We start from the raw sequence: 18,032 nt of genomic DNA, 5'->3' as shown, positions 1-18,032 counted from the left end.
ATGTGTAAACTCTTGGAGGTTCAGTCATTTTTCAAGTAGTTCTCACTTGTTTTAATAAGTTATCATTTCTATAGTAACAACCACCAAAAGGATTGTATGGTGGACGCTCCACACAAACACATAAAAACGTGTAACTGTTGATATAGTGACGTTTTCTGTGAGGAAATGTTTACTTAACGTTTATGGAAGGAGTCTCCAGTGTCAGTGCTTTATTAGAGTCAGAGGTAACGCTGTAAGTTTTCATGCACAGGAAAGTCTTCAGGACAGATGGCTTTCCGCTTTATTGGTAAAAAGACAAGCTGTGTTTTTTTTGTTTTTTTTGTCTTTTTGTTTTACAGACGTTCCCCAACACAAAATGTAAAAGTATGAAAGTGTCATTCCTTAATAAATAATAAATGTAATTGTTGGCAAATTGCTGGGGTATAAGAAGAATAAAACACTTACAGCAAGATACTGCTGTTATAGGAAAATAATCAACTTCCGGGTGTTAACAGGTCTGCATCACACCACCACGTTGTTGATTATTTTCCTAGAAGATTTTATACATGTTTTTTTTTTTTTTGGTTGTCTCAAGTGCCTCGAGATTACTGGAAGTCACTTCAGGAATATCTATTTTTGAGTTTTTTGTTTTATGATGAAATGGTAAAACTGTCTAAGAATTAAGCACTATAGGACATTATATATTAGCAAGATTAATAAATATTGTTTGTGTCTTCGCTAATACACCACGTGACTAAAAAGGAGAATCCACATGTTTTGAAAAGGAATGTAAGCAGGCTAGGATAGCACAAAATGCCCTGCAGCAGTTACACAGAGCTCTTAAAAATGTGTTTTGAGTATTTTATTTTGTACATCTCAGGAATTTAGAACAGACATGGCTGGAGGACAACTGAGCATTTGTATTTCTGGATATTTCTATGCATGTTTCACCAACACTCATGACTGAAAACACGCCTATGACGCCAGAAGATATATTGATGATATAACGAGTTTGTGAAAGCACTGATTTGGGATCAGTTTCTTGATACCTTTTTTGATTTATGTCGATTGAAGGTGATCCTGAAACGGCAGTCGTTCTCCAAGAACTTGGGTTTAAAGCCGTGCAATTTAAAACCACTCAAACTGAGGAGATCCGACAAATCATCTCGGCCGTGACGGCTCTACGGGAAAGTGCCGTAAAATACCGTCTCATATCTATATATCTAAATGTCGACACTTCAGCTGGCACAAACAGACCAGTTACTGTTCAGGAAAAAGAGACATGAAAAAAAGGAGAGCATGAAAGAGAGGTCGAGGAGCTCGTACGCTTACATATGGCTGCTTCTCGGTTTCTGAAAGAAGTGTGACCTTGTCCTTAATGACAGGGTGGATACACAGCCAAGCTCATGTGGTTTTCTGTAGATCTCTCACACACACACACACACACTTAGGCTAGAAAACAACTCTTTACTCCCTCCCCACGCCTCAACACACCCTCTCTGGCTTATTTGATCTGAATCTTCCTCCATTGTCTTTGTTTATTTCTCTTTCACTCATTCGAACCCGTTACTCTCTGAGGCTTTAATGGGCTGTTCAAGCACCAGGCAATGTAGACACACACACACACACACACACACACACTGTATATTTGTCCTGCAGATGATAGAGGGATGGTTGGATAGAAAGATAGAGAGGGAGGGAGGGAGGGAATGGAGGAGAGTTCAGGGGTAAAGAGTCTGTGCTGTGCCTCTTTCACACATTTTCAGCCTTGGCAGCAAGCTTTTCACAGCACGCTTGTGTCCTGTCATCACACGCACAGACGCTCCTCTGTTTGACCCAGCCGGGGGCAGAACAGGGCACAAAGCTCACACACACACACACGCATGGCCGAACCTGCATCCCATTTGGCCTGTAAGCAGGAGGGAGAGCAGGGCATAAAGCTCAAACACACACACACACACACACACACACACACACACACACACACATCTACAAGAGAATTTAAACATAACAATTTGTACATTTGCCTCACAAATATATGTATATATTATATATATAAAACCTAAGTTATTATTGGGGAGCAATTTCATTTATTTATGCAACACAAAAGTATTCACCATATCACACATTTCGAATCTTCTCAATGCCACAGCCATCCCTGGACAGGAGTCAAGAAAGCAAAACTTATCCGTGCTCTCTTGATAGGAGAGGCATACTCTGTCTCCCCTGTCAATCACAGCAGCACTAACCAATCGTGACCATCTGTGAGCTCATGTATGTTGAAGAGGGCGGATAGCGCTTTCCTCCATGTGTGTTACTCCGCTCTGTGACGCTGCGCAAGCAGCAGTTCGAAACGATGTGGTTGGCTGGCTTCACGTGTCTCTGAGAAAGCATGTGTTTAGCCTTTACCCTGCCCGGTTGGTAGCTGCTGTGTGACTGGGGAGAGCTGGCTGGTGGGTGGCAACTGGCAGGTGACCAGATTGAGAGAAAATGGAGGGAGGGGGGATTATCAACAGAAAAGACAATTAAATTGTTAGTTGCAGTTGTTTGTCTGACAATTATTTGTCAGCCAAAGGTTAATAATTGTGACGGGTATGGCTAAATAACATCTAATTTGTGGTTTGTCTGTTATCACCTAGCTAAAGCCTTACACCAAAACCGAGACAGACAGCACCCAAAAATCAAAAACAGCACAAAAGAAGGAGAGAAGCAGGGAAACAATGTCGAACTGTTGTTATTTAAATGTAATATGTATAGAGTTATATTTAGCATGCCAATGTTTTGGATAGCTGAATACAAACCAGCAAGTTAACTGCTGGTAGTTAAGCTAGTTAACTTGCGAAATCACAGACGAGCCAAAAAGTTCATCTCAAGCCTCGTCTTGACCCATATATGGAGAACAGAAGACCCTGTGCACCTCTCGGCAGAACACACTGGAAGCTCTCCAGCCGTCCTCCATGACTCGGTGCCAGTGATTATACATGGAGATTATTCTGAGAGTGAGGGAGCTTTAGCGCACACACGCGAGGGAGGGACCAGGCTGCTAACACACACCACCCCAGGCTGGGACTACAGAGAGAGTGTGTATCCATAATGAGGCCTTCTGTTCCTCGCTTACTATCAAAAACACAGCAAAGCAGAGTCACAGGCACGGCCTATAACGCACCCGAACATGTGGACATGTGGCGTACGGTCACTCACACACACACACACACAGACACACACACACACACACAGCGGTACACCTGCCTCTTCAGAGCTATTTTCTGATCCTGCTAATTGCTGGGTAAATGTCACTGAAATCTGAAATAACACACATTTACGTCCGTGGCGCTTTCAAAGAGGCTAGTCTGTAATTCAGCAGTGACGAGTCCCTACTGTTATTTTACCCCCTACTGCGTGGGCGTGGGATGAACCAAAATAGCAGGCAGACGCTTCCTTTCACACACACATAAGCACACATCACGGGTTAAATAAATTAACTATACATTTGTAGGCGTATTCATATTAGCATATTTAAATCAACTACACATGCATTACATTGCACTCAAGTTTCAATATGTCTAAGATATATATAACAAAAAAATAAATCAGCCAACAAGAGCAGAATGAGAGTCTCGATCCGGTTTGGCAGTCTCTCAGCAGGAAGCCTCAAACCCCCCGATTAAAACGTCGAGTGTGTGTCGCCTGCGGTCATCAGCAGCTGTTGTTCGGAGGCCACGCCGGCGTGCCGCCAGCCATACCAGCAAGCGCATGACTGCTCCAGTCACTCGAACGCTCATGTAAATCAGACAGCAATAATCTCATTAACCATCTCATTAATACGACTGGCTTATTCATTCACACCTCGGATGTACACCAGCGTCACGGCTGCGGCTTTAGCAAATACGCCGACATGCTGGTGACCGGTAAGGTTGTGAGGTCAAATCCCAGGATTGACAAAGCCAACACTGAAGCCCTGAGCCAGGGGAGCTCTGATTCTCTCGTGTGTGTGTGTGTGTGTGTTTGGGGGGGGGCAGTATGGTTCAATTTATATGATAATATATGAATTTCTCAAGAAATGTGATTTCCTCCTTTCATCTATTTCTGTCCAGATTTTACTAATTACAAAGTGATCGATGAAGATGTGATTTCGCTAGCACGCATACTCATGACAGTTTTACGCTATGCAAAGCAGGCTAGCCTGCTACATATGTGACAGAATGCTTTGGAAATGATTTCAGATAACAATATAGCAAGTAAGAAACACAACAGCTATAAAGTAAGTTACGTAAAGGTTAAAGCAAAAGGTGAAGCACCAGCAAGGCAAGACAACTCGTGAAAATCGGCAAGATGACACAAATCGGATGTTCTTCGAAGAAAAGGTTCCTCAAGGATTCCTTGGATGGTTCAGTGGTTCTACTTGAGATGTTTTCTCCAAATAAACACTCTGCTGTAGGCCCCTACACAGAACCTTTAAGGGATCCTGCAGAGAGGCAAATCAAGAACCTTCAAGGCTGCTTTCATGCTTTTTTTTCCCTTAAACACCAGCACACATTTTACACGTAATCTTACAGGAGCATTCCAAAAAAAGTGCCAAGTAATGCCAAAACACATTTTTATCTCCTCACCAATCATGTCACAAGTGAGAAAAACCAAAATGGAGTCCAAAGCTGTGGTGAAAATTCACTCTAATTAGTGAGCAAATATAAAGAGATTGTGAATACAATACAATGTTTTTTATGTTTTTTATGTTTTATGAACACTAAATAACAAATTAAAATGTTATATTTGTTACAGTCTTTCATAAGCTTTGCACAAAAACGTGTAGCTTCTGTTTTAGTGGTATTTTGTTAGCGAAACACATAAATACTAAATATTTTGTGATACATATTTGGTATTGTAGAAAATGTGTTAAAAGTGTCACCAAGCCCGAAAAGAATTTGGTTAATAATTTGACTTTGTTACTGCAAATAGCAATGCAACTATTCTGTGCCTTAAATTCTTAAATACCCAAGAGGAATGTACAGTATAATGATGTACTTCATCACAATATCAGTATCATATCATCATTTCATCCGTCATCCCTACCCTTAATCCTCAGATGCTAAACGCTTTGACATCTGCCAAATAAATAAATGTAATGTAACACGAGAGCTACTACACGAGGCCAAGATCATCTGAACTACAGAGACTGTAATAAAACAAAAAGGTTAGAAAAGAAGAGCTGTAATCTGACTCCAAGCTGAGATGCTTTGAAACGACTTTAATGAAAAATGCTTTGAAACATCTTTAATGAAAAAAAAAAAAGGTTTTAAAAGTAGTGACCTTATTAAAAGCGTTCAAAGTGACTTTTAAAAGTGAGTTCAAAGTGACCAGACTGGGATAAAACTGCAGGAGAGAAGAAGAGAATGAGTGCGGAGAGGTGAAAGCAGTGGCACAGAGCTTCGACCTGCCACTGTGGAGGAGTGTGTGTGTTTGTGTTTGTGTGTGTGTGTGTGCTGCATCACGCTCACTAGCCTGATGACACAGTCAGACGATAGTGAGCAGTGCACCAGGCTTGTGGACAAACTATTCATTTTTGTTCTTATACTTTAATGATGGAAGGAAAAAGTCTACACTGAAAACCTGCGACTCGTTCCTGAGCCCACGGTCTACAGTTTCATGGAGCAAAATCTGCATTTCTCTGACTCAAAAACGTCAAAAAGCTTCAATATCAACATGGAGTTTCATCCCATCGACAAGAAGGCTGGTCTGAGACGGTTAAAAATTCTCATTTGTGCGAAAAATTGTGTGAAATATATCATGAAAATAAAACAATAATAAATGAATAAAACAAAATAAAATGAAAATTATCTAAATAAAATAAAACAGAAACATAACATGAATTCATTTAATGGCTTTATACTTCATACACTGAGAAGAATAATCAAAAATAAGTTCCCTGGGATAGGCTCCAGATTACCCCACAACCCTGTGTAAGATAAGTGGTATGGAAAATGGATGGATGGATATATATATATATATATATATATATATATATATATATATTTATATATATATATATATATATATTTATTTATATATATATTTAAATAGCATGAAAATAATAGATACCACTATACTGTTATTACAATTGTAAGCAATTTGAATGTCCAGTGTGTTCTTTGAGTGAGCTATAGCTTTTATTTAAATTGTTTTATGCTAATATGTCTATACTATTAACTACTGTTATTTTATTTGATAGTAGAATAACTTGTCTTTTAACCATTTATGTACCATACAGAAATTTGTGGAAAATAAATAAAGAGTGTAAGTTGTATAATTGGCAAGATTGTTAATAGGTACTTGAATTGAATCTTTAAAATGTGTGCGTGTGTGTGTGTGTGTGTGTGTGTGTTCTCTTGTCTTATGACACACAAGTGCTGTACATGGTGTGATATGATCAAGTGAAACGCTACAGTAATTAAGTGGGCCCGTCTTTTCCTCCACCCCTTTGCACCGCCCCAGCGCCACTAAATCTCCCCTCAGCAGTCAATATTCTGTCCCTGTGGGCCATCAGAGGCCCTGAACCCTCTCCCGACCCCCAACAAAGACGTGCGTGCGCGCACACACACACACACACACAGCTGATCCGGTTATTGATCTGATCGACATTTGCATTTAAGCTGCTGAGTCTGTGTGCGTCCAAAGGGACAGAAATCAAACAATGTGACCCTTTAATTCAGAGAGAGAGCATGAAGCAGAGCTGCAAATAAAACACACAGGGGTTTAACCATCAAGTGTGTGTGTGTGTGTGTGTTTGTGTGTGTGTGTGTGTGTGTGTGTATGTGTGAAGAAATCTACTGATATTAAACTCAGAGCTCCAGATGTGTCATGTGCACTGATGAAAACAACTGCACAACCTTTGACGCATCTCTCTAATTAAGGAATAGAACACTTCAGGCTGTGCTGTTATAGGAAAATAATCAACAACGGGGTGGTGTAATTGAAGCAGAACCACTGCTACCACATTCTCTATAATGTATCTGTGTTCTATAACAGCACATCCTGAAATGTTTTAGTTCTCTTATCAAAAGCAATTTGCCAGAGTTACAATTTTTTAAAAAAAAGTTTTTTAAGTTAACAAATAACATGTCTTACTTTTTATTTATCTGTTTACAGTTACATTTAATGTTGTGGAATGGCCATGAAACAAGTTCCTGTTATCACATATGTTATAGCAGCTATAAACAGTCATTCCCCTTTACCAGCCTCTCTTTTCTCTCACTCACGGAAGTTAATAAGATATAAAAGTGCAGCTTGTTATGAAGACTATCATGTGGAGGAAAAACTGACTGTTAGAAAGTGCTGAAACTGGAGACTCCTTCCATAAATGTTTAACACATAAACGTTACAGAAAACTTCTATATCATACAAGTTGCTGTGATTTAGCTGTTACTATAGAAACGATGGTGTATAAGAACGAGTTAATCAACACCTTCTGATCAATCCGAATCGAGAATGTAACAGTGCTGGGATTTTCCCGTGCGTGGGATTGTGGCGAGCTGTTCCAACAATAACCGTGCACGAAGGCGACCATCTGCTAGTTTACATTCTGCAGTTTGCTTTTTGTGCAATAAAGTTTATTTATTTATTCAAGCATCCTTCGTTCCCCTCAGAATCAGAAAATGTTATTGCAAGCACAAGCTGGACTGCGGCGGCATGACTAAACAGCCCCGAGTTTGTAACGAGGCTGTTCACACTCAGACATCACTTCACCTCATACACGTGCACACACACACACACACACACACACACACATACACACACACATACACACACACACACACACACACACTGAAAGGCACTGTTTTAGACCCCAGCTGAGGAATGTGACACATCTCAGCCAGCTGCCTGGGCAAATTTTGGAGATCCTGTGTCGGCTCACAAAGACACACACACACGCACACACACACAAAGATGGTCACCTTAGGAAAAGCTTTCTTATACACAAACATCCCAAACATCTACCTCTCTCACAGAATTGGTGAATTTTTATGGAAATTTTTTTTCTTAGTACAAAACACCACCATGATGGAAATAGCTTAGACAGACATACATACAGATAGACAGACAGACAGACAGACAGACATATAGATACATAGATAGGATAGATAAATAAACTTGTGAGAATCAGATAAAGAATGATTATTGGAGAGGGACTGATAGACTGATATAGAGACAGACAGATAGAGAGACAGACGGATTAGGGCTGGACAGACAAATTAACATAGACATGTACACTCTTAACAGTCTTAGTACTAGATACAGAAAGATATTGACAGACTGATACCCAGACTGATACTCAGACAGCCAGACAGACGGATAGATAGACAGATGGACAGACAGATAGATAAACATAACTCTTGAAATGAATGAAACAATTTAAATAAATGCACCTAAAAGAAAAACAATAAATGTGTTGAATACATGAGCTCAGCTCTGCAAAACAGGACTCATGCTTCCACTGCACTGTGATTTGAAGGTAACTTTCACACACACACACACACACACACACACACACAGCACTGAGCTGTAACTGCCTGGAGATGACATTAAGTCCAGATAGATGAGTCAGTGAGCCACCAGTCCATCACTTCTGAAATTATAGAGCGGCAAGACGAGTGGAGCGCACACGCACACACACACACACACACACAGCAGAACCTTCCATTTGCAGGGCACAGAATTAATGAAAAAAGCTTTCCAGGATGGAAAACAACATGGATTAAATGTGATAGGTACAGACTCAAAATGCGTGTGTGTGTGTTTATAATAAACAGGAGAAGAGTAGAGTGTGTGTTTGTGTGTGTGTGTTAATTGGACAATTATATCGAGAATGTCCACTGCTGGGACATGATTTTAGGAGAGCGTCAGCATGGATTTGGCTCAATGTCTCTTATTAGGAGTAATCCAGACTCTCCTTAGAGGCACACAGAAACGTGTGTGTGTGTCTTTGTCTGTGTGTGTCTGTGCATGCGTATGTGTGTGTGGCTGACATTGAGCTTGAGGGAAAACATAATTGTTTGCAAATGGAAAGAAAAATGCACTGGGGTGCAAATATGGTCCTAGACGCATGATGTTTAACGTTCTGCACACACATGATAGAGAAAAGCAGAGAGAGGGAGAGAGAGAGAGGGAGAGAGAGAGAGCGAGAGAGAGAGAGAGAGAGGGAGATAGAGAGAGAGAGAAAGACCTTCTAAGAAAAAGACACTTTTTTTTAGAAGTGTGTGTGTGTGGCAAAAAGCATCGCATCACGTATCGTTTTCACTTTCACTATATGCATCACATGCAGAGATTAAAGTTTGAACACACAGGACCTGCTAGAATTAGAAGTGTCACAATATGAAAAACTTTTTTGTTTCTTCTACCGGGCAGGTTATTGGTATTTTTTTTATACCCCCATCCTAGCAGGTGTTTAACCATTTAGCTAAGCTGTCTTAGAAAATGGGTTCTTTAAGGGTTTGTTGAATAATTACGTGTTCTTAGTCTTTTAAAAGGGTTCCAGTTGGAACCATTTCTGATAGAAAAATACGCTGACGTAGTGTTCTACACAGAACCGATAAAGGTCCATCCAAAGGTTGTAAATGTATAAAAACCTTCTAGAGAACTCATTCATGTTCCACGTAGAACTGTACAACCGTGTTTCCGATTCAGTAAAACCCCATTAGGATGCTACGAAACCTTAACTATGCAAAGAACTCTTTTAGGTAAAAGTGCATAGTTTATCACTAGTACAAATGTGAGCAAGAATAAAACACATTTCTATGAACTTTTCAGAAAGATTTTTAGACGTATGTAAATTCTGCCCAGGGTGGCTGGAGACATGGGATTAAATGCTAAGTTAACTTGAAGTGAATCAGCATATGAGAGAGAGAGAGAGAGAGAGAGAGATAGAGAGAGAGAGAGAGAGAGAGAGAGAGAGAAAGAGACAAAGTTATAGATTTATGGACATAACTAAATAGTGCATGTGATTCACAGTCACTCACTCTGCTGTGGTCCACAAAAATTCCCAAGCATTTACTTAGCCATGCACTCAGGGGAGAAATTACAGGAGTGTGTGTGTGTGTGTGTGTGTGTGTGTGTGTATGTGTGTGAGTGTGCAGGCAGACGCCTCTCAACCACATGCAGTGCCATGTGGGGGATTTGTTCCGATGACCTCAGCGCAGATGCAGGGAGGAAATTCAAGCATCATCAAACCACACAGATGCCCCCTACCTTGACAAACACCTCCATCACACACACACACACACACTCACACACACACTCACACACACACTCAGACACACACACACACACACACACACACACACACACACACAAAATCACAAAATCAAGGTGCCTAGGCATAGAGAGAAACATCTGGACATATGATATGCTTTGATGTTGATTTAAGATCTGCCTGCAGGCCCATGTTCTTCTTAACTAACTGTTAATAAAATGTGGAAGTGTGAGGTGAGGGATAAGAACTTTACCAACACTGACCACTCCGCTCCCGGCCCTGTAGCGGCCCCATACCTTTCTTTTCATGGCCAACCCAACAGGTCTGGCGGAGAGAGGAGGAGGCATGTGGGCTTTTATAAGCCAACAAGTTTGAGGTCATTGTCCCACTTCAAAGTGCAGCCATTTTTATTTGGTCACTTTTATTGGGCAGACAGACAGACCGAGGGGGTCTCTAAGGGTGTGTGTGACGTGCCAGTCCTCAAAGATCAGGAACAGAGAGAGAAGTGAGAAGAGAATAAACTTTGCCCTTTCACATTGAGTAGGTTGAGCAAACAGAACCTGTCGTCGTGCTTACACAGCAAGAAGTGAAAGGCACTTCACACGACAGTAACGTTTTCTTGTACGGAGATCGCAAATGTGGCAGCAACTTTGGACTTTTTACATAATAAACATATCCGACATCATTCTGACCACCAGATCAGAGTTAACCCGTAAACATCCATTCCTTACTTTCATAGTGATCTACATTTTCTATTACTTTTACTGAAGTTACTGAAGCTTTCATAAAAAAATTATTGGATAAGTAACAAATGAAAACTTGTCAGCATGCTGTTATAGGAAAACAATCAACAATAGAGTGGAGAGGTGAAGCAGAGTGACTGTTACCACCCTAATATTGATTCACTTGCTATAACAGCACATCCCAAAGTGTTTTATACCTCTTCTATCAAAGCAATCTGTCAACAATTACAACTTTTTAAATGAAGGACACATAATTTCATCCATTTATAGTTATGTTTACTGTTGCAAACCCTCTGCGCAACCAGTCAGCTCCTGTTATCACTTTTACAGCAGCTCAGTTGTTCCCTTTCCAGCCTCTCTTTTTTCTCTCTTTCTTGAAGTTAATAAGACACAGAAAACAGCTTGTCGCGTTACAGAGAAACCACAAAGTGCAAACTCCTTCCTAAAATTATTTTAAAAAGAAATATGCATAAGTCTATGTAGAAGTTTTTTCATGGTTCGGGCACTGATCCAGAATCTTTAAAAGAGAGAGTCATGATGTATCTAAGAATAAGTCTTAAGTTAATTTAAAGCTAAAAACTATATTACTAGTTCCTAAACTCAACTGTAGCAGTACATCTTGTGCAACTGGCTTGAGAACACTACCAACAACTGGCAGCACAAATGTGAAATTAGTTACACTCAAACGAGATTACACACAGGCACAACCCTGGCCTTACACAACTACCTTCCCACACACATACACGTCAGCGTACAATCAAGCCAAACCATAACCTGCATGCCATACAGTGTTTACATGCACACATAGTAACGGATCCGGTTCAGTTAGATGCACAGAGAAGACGCTGAGCGCCACCGGATAGTCACTACACTTTTACAGCAGACAAACAACAACGAGCTCCATAACTGAATGAAAACCGGCGAAGCAATACAGACGGGGCCATACATACACACACATACACACAAATATACACACGTATACACACACAGACTCTCTGTCTCTGGTCCTGTCTAGTCTGACAGATCTCAGCCTCCCTGCCAGACAGAAAAAAAGCAGAGAAAAAGTGAAGCAAAACCCAGTATACCCTGATTGCTATAGCATGTCTGACATTCTTTTACTATTAAAAATGTGGTAATGTCATGGTTAAGAGAATAACACCCATCAGTTACCATGACGCCATGGTAAAACTATATAATAAACACAGCTACCTTAAAGTACCTAAAAGTACCATTAAAAAAATGGTACTTTTATATACTTTTAACAGAAACATAGTTATTACTATTATTTTTGTAAGGAGCAGTCCATCTTTGTTCTTGCTCTTTCTCTCTCTGGTCGCATTTCTAAAGCATGGCCAGTGAAAGTGGAAGACGGCCAGGTTTGGACTTGTGTTGTCATGGTGCGTATCGACGTGTTCCCGAGAAGTCAGAATCTGATCTATGCTCAGATTAGACAAGGCTCCTGCTGCCAAAGAGCTTGCAAAACATAACATCGGGGCTTTTACTCGTACAGCCTGCATGACATAGGGATTTTGGTATAAGTTAAAGACGATGTATAGAACTTAAAACTCTTAAACACCTGCAGGTCCAGACATACTTTCCTTGTTTGTGTAACTACATGCCTTTTCTATTAGTTTCATCACAATGAGTGAATAAAATGCTTTAAACTGAATAAATAATAAGTTTAAGAGATTTAAAATATGGAGATTGTACACATATGTGAATGTTTCATTCATATTAAATTATATATAGGTTTACAGATGGGTGACAAATTAAAGGTTTAGTGCTGTTACGAGGCCATGGTAAGGTTCTGCATGTTCCTTTAGAGCAAAGCAAATCAATATAGGCGTGGTCTCTTCCCTGATGACCCCGCCCCACCACCAACCACAAAGCACGAAGGCTCACTTAATGGTTTGATGAGAACAAAAATGATGGAAAACATCAATCCAGTCTCAACCCAAATGAACGCCTATGGGAGATTTTGGAGCAACATGTTCAACACCACCATCAAAACACCAATTCAGGAAATATCTTTCGGAAGAATGGTGTTCATCTCTCCAGTACAGTTCCAGAGACTTGTAGAATTGATGTCAAGTGCGTAAAAGCGGTTCTGAGAGCTTGTCTTCAACCAACACTTTACTAACACACTTTATGTTGGTTTTTCCTTTTATTTGTCACCTGTATGTACGTATGAGAACTTGCTAGCATGTTAGAAATATGCAATGGTTCCTCGTGGATTCTTTGGATAGCAAAGAGATCTTTGGATAGTTAAGGATTCCCAAAGGGGCTTTCATTAGTATCATCTCTCACAGGAAAAAAATAAGGTCTCCCAATGAGGAGAATGTGAAGAATACTTACTCTTTATCCAGAGCAACTTACAGAACTGCCATATGATCTTCTCTTGCTAGAACAATTAAGCCACGTTCTAGGAATACCATTAAGCTAAAATGTTAGTGAAGGTTTTTTTTTCAAAGTAGGTTTAGTGCGTGCTTAAGTGTTTAGTGAATAAGTGGGTCCTCAGTCTTCGTTTGAAGACAGACAGTGACTCAGCGTTTCAGAATTCGACAGCCAGGCAATAGCCTGTACCGAGAAGAGTCCTGATGCATGCCTTTCTTAAGGAAACTAGACAGAATCTTTTTCTGTAGAACACCATATTTGTGTTTTCCATGTACGCTCTACAGTATATCATAACAGGAATCTTTATTTTGTAGTAATGTCAAACCGGGAAAAAGTATGTATGTTCGCATTTCACACACCAATTTCACACACGAAACACAAAGTCTTTTTCCATGCACACATGGCGTTCGCTCCTCCATTCTGCCATGTATGCTGAAAGGACACTTCACAGACTGCAGGCTAGTGGAGAAGGAAGATAAACAAACCCAAGCGAGGCCTTCTAAGGCCAAAGAGAGACTCTGTGCCACTCAGAGAAGACACTGTTTTGGAAAGATCCGTGTTTTCCTTGTAAATCTCAGACATGGCGGTCCAGCCCTTGTATCCTGAGCTGGCACAGAGAGAAGAGCTCTCTCACAAACAGACTCTCACATATGCTTGGCAACTTTTGAGAGATTGAAAATTGTGCTTTGAAAACTATCATTTTTGTATATTCAGTATTTTTTGATAATCAACTTAAAAAAGCCCCTATACTTCATGAAATCCAGATTTTATAAATATGCAAATTTGAAACTCCTCCAACTCTACAAACCCGCCCACTTTAGAATAATAAACCTCTGATCCATGACCCGAATTTGCATATCAGAACATGTCAGGCTCTTATATTTTAACAAGATAAGACATTTTGTAATAGAAAAATCATCAACATTTTCCTAAAACAGGAGAACCCAAGTGTTTTATTCCTTTTATACTACAGCAATTTGCCAACGATTACAAATTTTTATTTATTAAAGAATGACACCATATTTTTTATCCATTTATAGTTACTTTTACTGATGTGAAACGGCTATGAAGCAAGTTAGCTCCTGTTATCACTAACTTAAAACAGCCATAAACAGTTGTTCCTTTACCAGCCTTTCTTTTTTTCATCTCTCTTGAAGACAAAAAAAAAAAAAATAAAAAAATAAACAGCTCGTTTTGTTAACAAGAAGACATAAAATGCAAAGCTCTGTGCCCTTTCCCATGGAGAACAACTGTACCTCTTTACCTCTGACTGTTACAAAGCACTGACACTGGAGACTCCTTCAAAAAATGCAAAACACACATTTCCTCTCAGAAAACTTCACCATATCAACAATAACACGTTTTTTAAATCAGTTTAAGTGGAGCGTTCTTCATATAAGTCCCTGTGAGAGTCTCTGCGTTACCATAAAAACGCTAACACATTACAACAAGCATGTTAATATAAACTAGAGCAGCTAAACTACTGAGCTGCTGTTATAGATGATCAGAATCCAGCATTCAACAACACTGTGGTGTAGTTTTGCAAAGCCAACAACGAGAAGACACACACAAATGACTAATCAGGGTTCACTGTTACACGCCTGTCTGGAATCTCACACAGGCCTGAACCCGCGCCGATAAAAACGAAACAGTAAAGCAGTGAAACTTCTCTGAAGTGCTGAGCCGTGTTACTCACACTACAGCTTCATTTCCTCCTCTCCATCCTCTTTGTGGTGTTCATTGGCCACATCGCTGTCATAAACACCTCTGCTGATTTAATCTGGTGGGTGTTGCTGTTGTAGGACGCCAAAGCCAAACTTTTGTGCTGCGTGTGGTTTTTGCTGGTTTCACTCGTCTGATGTGATAGAGCAGTGTTCTGGTTCAGGGAGACGAAGAGCGTATCAGAGCAGAGGCACTTAATTATAGGCTCATTCATCACCTCTGGATTCGCTTGGCAACCTTCCCAAAGCTCGCTTTCTCTTTTCCCATCATCCTTTCCTTCTCCCACATTGCTTTCATCGCTCCATCTGCTCCTCCTGCTCTTTTGGCTCTGTTTCTCCTGATCCTCCTAATGTCTTTTCTTGCTGTCTCTCACTCTCTCACTATTCCTGTGCTGAACTCTTGCATTTGTAACCGTTGCCTGACTCTAAATCACTGGATTAATATGAGAGGAGCTCTACCAAGATAGCTTAGCTAAGTTTAGCTAGCCAGTAAGGTAGTGGCTCGGATGCTGCTGTAGTTTGACTGAATTTACAAGAATTTTACAACTGAATAAGATTAATATGAGAACTCTACCTATATAGGTCAGATTTAGAGATCTAGACAGACAATTAGCATTAATACAAACACAGTAATTGCTCCAATAATTGTTATCTAGCTAAAGCTTGCTAGCTAAATTAACTTGTTATCTAGATTTGGCTAAATCCATAAACAAGCTAACATCAGTTACTAGCTTCAGTTAGCTTCAGCAACAGTTATGTTTGCAGAGAAAATTGGATAGCTAAAATTAGCTAAGTTAACAAGCTACCTACGTTTGGCTAAATAGGACTGCAAGAGCCATAAACAAGCTAATGTCAATTACTAGCTTGTGTTTGCAGAGAAAATTGGCTAGCTAAAATTAGCAAGGATAACTAGCTACCCATGTTTTGTTAAATAGGAATGCTAGATCTTTAAACAAGCTAATATCAGTTATTAGCTAATGTTTGCAGAGAAAATTGGCTAAGTTAACCAGCCATCTAAATTTGGCTAAATATGAATGCTAGATCCATGAACCAGCTAACATCAGTTACTAGCTAATGTTTGCAGAAAAATGGGCTAGCTAAACATAGCAAAGATAACTAGCTACCTCTGTTTGGCTAAAGAGAAATGCTAGATCCCTGAACAAGCTAACATCGGTTACTAGCTAATGTTCACAGAGAAAACGGTCTTACTAAGCAAAGTAGTTCACTTAGGTAAGTTTAGCTAGCTTATTTTCTCTGCAAACATTGGAGAGCTACTTTAGGTTCCTATATAGTGCTAAATTCAGTAAGGAACTAAGGTGGCAAACTAAGGTAAGGAAATAAGATATATTTGTAAACTTTACAACACATTTACAAGAATTTTGGATTTATTAATGAAATACAGGTCAAATTATGAGGTACATTATGAACACCTACATTATTAACACTTAAACGTAAAAATATAAATGTGACGATGCTCTTTGCAGAAAAAAAAAAACCTTTTAATTCTGTCACACCCTAAAAAGAAAAGAAAAAAAGGAAAGAAATTGGTGAAAATCAACGCAAGTTCAGGTTCTATGTACACTATAATTTATGTAAGTTCATAATATGGTTCTGTCCTCATGTGCTTCTCTTTAATCCCAGACTGGCCTTAGGCTTGCTCCCTTCACATATTTCATCAGACAGCACCTTCAGATCAGATCTCATAAGCTCAGACACAGGTTAGAGAAACACTGTGTACTGACATTCACACCCACACACCTAGACACACATATTCACTCATGTTCAGGCCTGCAGGCAGGAGAATTAACACACTGTGAGGGTCTTTGGCTAATCTGAACAGCATCAGGAGGACTGTTACTCCCAAATCGTGCGTCACCCCTGCTCCCACTCCCACGCCCACTCCTTCTCTCTCAACACTCAGGGTGAATAAAATGAGGTGGTTCAGATTAGGGCAGAGGATTAATGAATAAACTAGGAGAAAGTGTGTTGTGTCATGGATGTATTTTTTTTTTCATTCACTGCCTGAACACTTGGCGAGCGTTTTGTTGTAGATCTTCTGGTGCTTGAAGTTTAAATTGGGTAAGAATGTTATTTCTAGGTCAGTTTGGATTTTTAGCTCAGCGGCCAAAAGAAGCATAAAGAACATGAGTGATCATAAAGCAGCCGTCAAAATGAAAATGTCAGATCCCAAAACCGAGATCTTAAATCTTCCTTTCTCATCTGCGCTCCATCCGAGGCTGATGTGGGACGTGCCTTTGGGTTTGGCTCACTCTAACTCGACACATGACATATGACATTAGAATTAGTGCACGACCCCCTGGCCGCACGCGGTTGCTTTTAGCGCTTATGTCAGAGTGGTGAGATGATCGACGATCGTCATCGACCTCAGTCGTCGACAAACACACGCGCTATACCCGCTGATTAGATCCAACGCTCGCTGCCAAGGCTCTCGATCTGGCCCTGTATTTTCTCACAAGAAGACTCAGAAAGAGAGCTGCACCGACCTCAGAAGTTTCCATGAGACACTTACCATGCTAATGCAATGTACATAAACTCTGTGTGTGTGTGTGTGTGTGTGCTTTAACTTTCCCATCATTCTCATCTCAAACATCAAAGACCTGCAATAAAAGCCAATTAACACAGCAAACACACCAAGGCATGACACCTTTAAATAAACCCAATTAACTCACCTTATAATTAACTCAACTAACTCAGCTTTTAATTAATGGCCCACCGCACACCACTGACCTCACATGGCCTCAATACAAGTACAAAAAAACACTTGCAAGCATCTACAGCTCGGAAAGAAGACTCTGAGTCCTTCCTCTGTCTGATGAGGTCTATGAAAAAAATGAAAAATATGTGCCAGGCTCAGACTGAACATGTTCTATTCAATCCTAATTAAAGATACATTAGTCAAGAATAGCCAAGATTTCAGTTAGATGGGTTACG

At 40.0% G+C, this 18,032-nt stretch overlaps 1 protein-coding gene across 4 annotated transcripts in view; it reads right to left on the bottom strand.

Annotated features, from left to right (window-relative positions):
• The window catches only part of prickle2b (prickle homolog 2b), a 97,383-nt gene that overhangs the window by 32,885 nt on the left and 46,466 nt on the right, over positions 1-18,032 (bottom strand). For 2 of the 4 annotated variants that reach the window (XM_026935719.3, XM_026935718.3), the window contains exon 1: positions 15,056-16,966. The exons of the other annotated variants lie outside the window; for them this stretch is intronic. The gene's annotated coding sequence lies outside the window, so the exon portion shown is untranslated. Of the gene's footprint in view, positions 1-15,055; positions 16,967-18,032 lie in introns of those variants that run through there. 4 annotated transcript variants of the gene reach the window in all.

This window comes from Pangasianodon hypophthalmus, chromosome 20, assembly GCF_027358585.1.
Source record: "Pangasianodon hypophthalmus isolate fPanHyp1 chromosome 20, fPanHyp1.pri, whole genome shotgun sequence".
Classification (NCBI taxonomy): Eukaryota; Metazoa; Chordata; class Actinopteri; order Siluriformes; family Pangasiidae; genus Pangasianodon; species Pangasianodon hypophthalmus.
This window is presented reverse-complemented; position numbering and strand designations above follow the sequence as displayed.